Here is a 7,790-nt window from a genome sequence, read left to right as displayed (position 1 = left end):
ATGACACCAAATCTGCCAGTACGAGGCCCTTGTTAACGAATAAGGGAAAGAGGTGTATACCTAAAGGTTTATATATATATATATATATATATATATATATATATATGATCAAATGAAGTGTATACTTCAGGTCTCATTTTTCCGTGTTCGACACAATATTAATGAGATCTAACAGACAAGAATGCCAAGGAAAGTATAGGGGAAGTCATTAGACAGAAGGGTAATGTAAATGTGAAGAAGAAATAAAAGGGGTGAAAATATAACTTGCCATGGGCAGGAACCGAACCTGCGACCTTCGAATAATGCATTCGATGTTCTATCATGTGAACTAACACGGCGGCTATTCCGCCAACCACTTTATTGAGTACATATTTTTGAATTAAACATGGGAGTGTCAGTCAGCGCCACCAGTAGCCAAGGCGGCGAGTGCGGCACACTCTTTATAAGCCTGTTTGGCGTCACGTAGCACGTGAACTTATTGCAACCTGACAGCTGACCAATAGTTTCTCGTATACTACTTAGTCTGTTAAATCTCATATATATATATATATATATATATATATATATATATATATATATATATATATATATATATATATATATATATATATATATATACACGAGATCTAACAGACAATAATGCCAAGGAAAGTACAGGGGAAGGTATTAGATCGAATCGTAATGTATATGTGAAGAAAGAAAAGTGGGTGAAAAGATAACTTGCCGTGGGCAGGAACCGAACCTGCGACCTTCGAATAACGCGGAAAAACGAGCCCTTAAGTATACACTTCTTTCCCTTATATATATATATTATGAGGAAGAGCTTTATTCGAGACAAGCTCGAGCTGGCACACAGTGATGATGGTATTTACAGATGAGAAAATTATACAAATGATGATGACACGTCCAATTGATAAAGAAGAGTTGGTGACTGCGCTCAAACTAATTCCCCGTCACGCTGGAAGCGGCCTCCTGGCCGCGCGAGAGACAATATTAAGAATTGCGTCGGGTATACAGCTTCAGGCGAGAAACGTGCACAATTTCTGTCCCACGGCAACGATGGTCGATGAGAGCGTTAAGTGGTGAAATAAGGTAATTAACGAGGGACGTTTGTTCAATCACCATATAAGGTCCTATAAAACGATCGAAGAATTTCGCACATAAGCTGGACACACGCACGGGAGTCTAGAGAAGAACTTCGTCTCCTCTAGAAAAGGTGGCAGCATGGTGAGTTGAGTAGTAGCGAGATTTGTGAGCATCCTGAGAGATGACTGTGTTGATTCAGGCCAGATGACGGCAGTGCTAGAGGCAAGACTAAAATTGTGCAGATAAAGGGCCTGCTGAGGTAGCAGGAGCCAAAAGGAAGGAGACGTCCAGAGTTACACTTACTTAGAGAGCGGCCATGGACCAGAAAATAGAGAGAAAAGCCGGTGGTGCGTTGCGTAGCCGTCTTGTAGGCGAACGTTACAAATGGCAAAATGGTGTCCCAGTTCGTGTGGTCAGGGTTGAAGTACATGGCAATCATGTCCGAGAAGGTACGATGAAAGCGTTCTGTCAAGTCATTTGTTTGTGGATGATGTAGAACCTCAGCAACAATGAAGGAAAGAAAGACCTTGCCACGGTCACTGAGCAGAACACGTGGAGCTCCATGGCGTGAAAATATGTTACGCAGAAAAAAATCGACTACTTCAGTGGCTGTACCAGCGTGCAGCGAGGCTGTTTTCGCGTAACGAGTGAGGTGGTCAACAGCCGTCACAATCCAACGATTTCCATTGGAGGTCACGGGAAGGAGGACGTACAAGTGTAACCCAACGACTTAGAATGGCAAAGTGGGACAAGGATAAGGTTGGACAAAGCCAGAAGAAGCAGTAGCGGGTCGTTTCCGCCATTGACATAAGGCACACGAAGAAACATATTCGGCAATGGCGGATGAGAGGCCAGGCCAGGTGAACTGACTGCGTATTTTGTCGTACGTTTTGTGATAGCTAAGATGCCCAGCAGCAGGATCATCGTGGAATGTCTCAAGAACCTGACGTTGTAGACAAAGCGGTATAACGAAGACCCATTCGTTTTTCAACGTGATTAATATAGCAATGTAAAACACCATCGTGAAGCTTGAATTGTTTCAGTTGTCGACGAAGTCGGGCGTTCGGAGCAGCAGATAAGCCTTCTAAGCGTGCTATTATGGAGCGGCAGTAAGGGTCAAGGCGTTGATGCGACACAAGGGCAGAAGGGCGGCCGGATCTTAGCCAACTGAGTCCCGCGATGGGTAATGCCACAGTGAAAATTGGTCATGGTGGGTTATCACGGTTAGGTAGAGGGCAGCAAGAGAGAGCATCAGCATCTTGGTGCTTCTTATCAGACCTGTAGATGACATCAAAGTTGTGCTTTTGTAAACGAAGCACCCAGCAGCCAAGACGGCCTGATAAGTTCTTTAGCGACGAAAGCTAGCACAATGCGTTGTGGTCGGTGACGACTGTGAAGTGGCGGCCGTGGAGGTATGGATGAAATTTTTGTGCCGCCCATACAACAGTGAGGCACGCTTCTTCAGTTATTGTGTAATTTTTCTCGGCAGCAGTCAAAGCACGACTGGTGTAAGCGATGACACGTTCACATGCGGTGTTGTCACGCTGCAGTAGAATGACACCGAGACCATGACCACTGGCGTCAGTGTGAAGAATGGTGGGTGCACCTGGATCGAAGTGACATAGTACCGGGTCGGATGTCAGGGCTTGCTTCAACGCCAGGAAAGCCTTTTCACAGTCTTTGGACCAGACGAATGCCATGTTACTTGCAAGCAGTTGATGGAGTGGATATGCAAGCCTTGCGAAATCACGTATGAAGCGCCGAAAGTAGGATGCCAAGCCGAGAAAACTGCGGAGGTCTTTTTGACGCAACGGACGGGGAAACTCGAGGACGGCGGCAAGCTTTTCAGGATCCAGTCGAATACCGTCTTTGCTGACTAAGTGCCGTAGAACCTTGATCAATTTGCTTGCAAAGAGGCATTTTTTCGTATTCAGCTGTACACCAGCTTTTGCAAGGCAAGCTAGGACTTGGACGCTCACAATATATATATATATATGTGTGTGTGTGTGTGTGTGTGTGTGTGTGTGTGTGTGTGTTGTTGTGCCACAGACATGTTCCTCGTTCGGGAGCGCGTCTCGCAGGATCGAGCCCTTTTTCGACGAACTGTCTCCCCCCCTCCCAGTGCCGCCTTCCGTGCAGAGGAACCGTGCAGTCCGGGGATAACGTCGTTTCCTCCGCCGGACCACTTTGCAGTTCCGGGTATGGCTACGTCTCCCCCTCCGAGCCCGAGAACTGGTCTAAGAGAATGGACCAAAGACGCTATTTAAGGCCGAGCCGGCCCCATGTTAGAAGATTTTGCCCCAGCCGACATTGTCGTGCTGGCTGGCTCTGTAAAACGACAACCTGCGATAGTAAACGCTACTTTTGTTGCTGTTTTCCAAACGGATTGCCTCCCTGTTTCACCTTCGGGCTAAGGCTTCATCGAAGTCCGCTGGACGGCCCGCCGCTCTTCGCCACCGCTACCATCGCGACAGAGCAAAATTCCTAACAGTGGTTGGCAGCTTCGGGATACGATATCCTACGTTTGGCACGCCGGATCAGACCCCTGTCCTCAACGTTTTGCTGCTCTGGGACCCGCTACCCCGATCTCAACGGCTGAAAAGTTGGATCGGATTTCCGAGCACGAGGACGACAGCCGTGATAGCGTTTGGCTACGCTGCGATACGCTACCCCTGCTCTCATCGTTCGGCAAGCTGGGACAAGCAACCCCGGATCTCAACATTGGCAAGTTGGACCGGATCCCTGAAGGCCTGATACTGTTCGACGGCAGCCACGAGTTGGACCATCGTTGGCTACTTTGGTTGGGTGAGTGCCCAACGTTTACTGTTCATTTCGCCAGACCTCTCTAGCACAGGCAGATGTTAGGAGAGCGTTTTGTGTATTTTTAGTTGTAATTTAAATATTCACCTACTTTAAACCACGAGATTAGTTTTAAAGTACGGTGAATATCAGTAGTAGAGCATCACGAGGGACGAGATCGCGATGGAGCAGTACCTGGTGCAGGACCTCCTCGAAATTTGTCGAGCCATGGGGATTTCCACCGGGTTCGCTAAAACAAGGGAAGCGATTCTCGAGGTGATGCAGGCAGAGAATGTGACGGCTGAGGAAGCTGACGAGTTTTGGGAGCTCATCTGTGAGCAAAAGCAGAAGGCCGAGAAAAGCCGCGAAGAGCTCGAAGCTCAAAGGCACGAACAGCAGAAGGCCGAAGAGCTCGAAGCTCAAAGGCACGAACAGTGGAAGGCCGAGGACAGCCGAAAAAGGAGAGAGCATGCTCTCAGAATGAAAGAGCTTGATCTTCAAATTCAAGCACTTAAATGGGAGCGAGCTAAACACCAGCTCCACAACTTTCAGACAGGCAAGAACATCGCGCATTTTCTTGATGATTTTGAAGTTGTCTGCTGTAATGTTGGTGTTAGCCGCGACCTTTGGGTGGAGAAGCTCGCCACGCTGTTGCCGCGCAAGATCGCGCATGTTTTGAATTGCTTACCCTTCGAGGAAGCAGGAGACTTCAGTCATGCTAGATATGCCTTGATAAGATATTTTTTTCTTTCGAGTCCTGCTGACTGGGAAAGTCGGAGCGATAGAGACAGCGCTGAAGCGCGTCCAAGGGCGCTAAAGGTAGACGCCTGCCGAAAAGAGCGTGAGAATGAGGCGCGACGTGAAGCGATGGAGGCTGAGGCCCGCCACGTGGCGCTTGATGATGTCGCTCACTGGAAAGTATTAGATGAGAAGGACAGAAGCAAAGCGCAAGACGCCGAGGCTCGTTGCTATGCGCAAGCCGCTGAAGTGCGTCAGAGAAAGCGGGGCGCTGAGGAAAGTCACAAGGTATCTGACGTTGAGGCCCGTCACAAAATGCAGGACGCCGAAGTGCGTTGGACAGAGCCAGACGCTGAGGTACATCGCGAGGAGTTAGGGGCCGAGGCCCATCGCACAGCTAAGGACGCCGAAGCGCATCGTAAAGCGCTAGAGACGGAGCCGCTTCGCAGCGCACATGATCAAGATGCATCGCGTGAAAACGAGCTTGACGACGAGTCGCATCGCAAGGCGCTAGAGGTTGACGCATGTCGACAAAATATTGAGCGGGATGCGCGAGATAAAGCGCTACAGAATAAAGCTCTTGAAAGAGAGCACGAGGCTGACTTAGAAGTGCAGAGAACAAGAGCTAAGCACGCCAGCGATAAACCCCCACCGATCGAAAGCTCTTTAGGCGCGTTAGTTGCATTTAAAGACATCGGGACTCCCGTTCTGTCCCAAGAAGAGGTAGCTAGCAACGGGCCTGATGATAAGCTAGATAACCAGTATGGAGTTTCGGAAGTAATTGTCAAAGGCAGCACACTTGGAAGTAAGTGTGTCGAGGCTGCCAGTATCGCGAGAAGTCCCGACAGAAAGAGGCGTCAGCGTAACGTGGTAAAGACGATGGGCGCCAAGCGTGCTAAAGCTGCTGTTAGGTGCCATGACATCATCCATCGAGACGCCATGTTCACGGCTAGGTGTAGGATCGTGACAGGGCCCTCTGGGAAATGTTTGAAGCTCAGACCATCACGAGGATCGAGATTAGGCGGGAAGCGCATCAAGAAAAACCGAGTTTCAGGGAAATTCGGATGCCGAGATCATCGCCTGGTCTCATCTTTTTCGATGCCGCGTAGAGTCAATCACGTGGAGGAGCATCGCGTACGTCTGAGCTGTAACAAAAGCTGTCATTCCCCACCGTGGCGAGAGGGTCACTGGTCGAACCGGAGGGGTAAACGACGCAGTGCAGATGCCCCTTTCTTCGAGTTAAGTGGGTGTACGTCAAAAGTCGGTGCTACTAAGTTCGGCGAACAAGTTGGTTCGTCGTCCCATTGTCCAGACCGCAACCCTCGAAAGCTATGGAGTGCGCGACTCCCCAGAGTTCGTCTGAGAGAGGGATGCCTTGCCAATACCAAGAGTGTACTTTGTGTTTAGTTTTGAGAATAACTTTTCTAGTTTTGTCGTCTGCCAATGAGCAAGGAATGAGTCTAAATTTTTTGTAAGTTTTACTTTCCTTGTCATCGGAGAAGCAGATATCCATGTTTGTTTGATTAATTTTGTTTTCATAATATTTCAAAAGTAACAGTTAGTGTGTTTTATTTTAACAGATAATGCTAAGTAAAAGCCCCAGTTTAAAATACCTTTTGTGTTTGACATTACATTTATTATGCGCGTCAGTGTAGGTCAAGTTTGCCCTTTGTTTTGTTTAACGCGCGCAAGTTTGATTTTCATTGTTATTCACTTACTTTTTCAAGCGCGTTTTATTTTGTTGGGATGCTCTTTGGCTGAACACTTTGAGTTAGGGCTTATCGAATGGCTTTGTTTTGTTTAGCGGTCTTATGCTTGCAGGCGACGCAAATGTGCGTGATTCGCGAGTTCTTGGTGTTCTAAATTCTAGATTCGGGGCCAAATTGAGTTAACCTCGGCAGCTTCGATCGTCCCTAATCTGCCCGGGTCACAATCGAAAATCGCTCACGAAAACAAAAATTCTGATTGGTTTAGCAGTGTCATGCACTGTAAAGGAGTGTCCGCATTGTGTATTCCTCCCGAGATTCGTTGCTCGTGATGCTATTTGTTAGCCCAGCGTAATCTCGAGGAAACATTTGGTGTCTGCTGGTCTGGCGACTTGATCAGCATTTGGAGGGTGCTTGCTTTGGCCGGAGTGGTTCGCCTTTGTGTTCGACTCCGTCGTTCCAGTGAACATCTGCAGGCCTTTGGAAGTCTCAACGGGCGGAGAGAGCGGAACGGCTACCGATGGTCAACCAGCATCCCTCCTTCCGAGCCGCGCTGATGGCTCAAAACTCCGGATGCATTGTCTGGCGGCGGGGGTGCTGTTGTGCCACAGACATGTTCCTCGTTCGGGAGCGCGTCTCGCAGGATCGAGCCCTTTTTCGACGAACTGTCTCCCCCCCTCCCAGTGCCGCCTTCCGTGCAGAGGAACCGTGCAGTCCGGGGATAACGTCGTTTCCTCCGCCGGACCACTTTGCAGTTCCGGGTATGGCTACGTCTCCCCCTCCGAGCCCGAGAACTGGTCTAAGAGAATGGACCACAGACGCTATTTAAGGCCGAGCCGGCCCCATGTTAGAAGATTTTGCCCCAGCCGACGTTGTCGTGCTGGCTGGCTCTGTAAAACGACAACCTGCGATAGTAAACGCTACTTTTGTTGCTGTTTTCCAAATGGATTGCCTCCCTGTTTCACCTTCGGGCTAAGGCTTCATCGAAGTCCGCTGGACGGCCCGCCGCTCTTCGCCACCGCTACCATCGCGACAGAGCAAAATTCCTAACAGTGTGTGTGTGTGTGTGTGTGTGTGTGTGTGTGTGTGTGTGTGTGTGTGTGTGTGTGTGTGTGTGTGTGTGCGTGCGTGCGTGCGTGCGTGCGTGTGTTTGTCGTCATGACACAGCACACGTAGTGCCCTCCAGATGCGCCCTGTTGTTCAGTTATGGTATCTATGGCACCGCGGTCTGGAAATTTGACAATAGATCTCTCAAGTTACACACAATATTTTCTATTATAAAAAGTTAGGCTTGCCGTAAATATAGTGAACTAGAACAATCCACCATACAAACAAACCGCAACCGCCCTAAAACTGATAAAAAGTAATTAGTATATTTTTCATAAGTTGCGATTTATGTTTTGAGTGATCTAATTAGAGGCCAAATAGTTCTGCCTTGCCCTGTAAAAAATGACTGTGAAG

This window comes from Rhipicephalus microplus, chromosome X (assembly GCF_043290135.1).
Source record: "Rhipicephalus microplus isolate Deutch F79 chromosome X, USDA_Rmic, whole genome shotgun sequence".
NCBI lineage: Eukaryota > Metazoa > Arthropoda > Arachnida > Ixodida > Ixodidae > Rhipicephalus > Rhipicephalus microplus.
Note: the sequence above shows the minus strand (reverse complement) of the source record.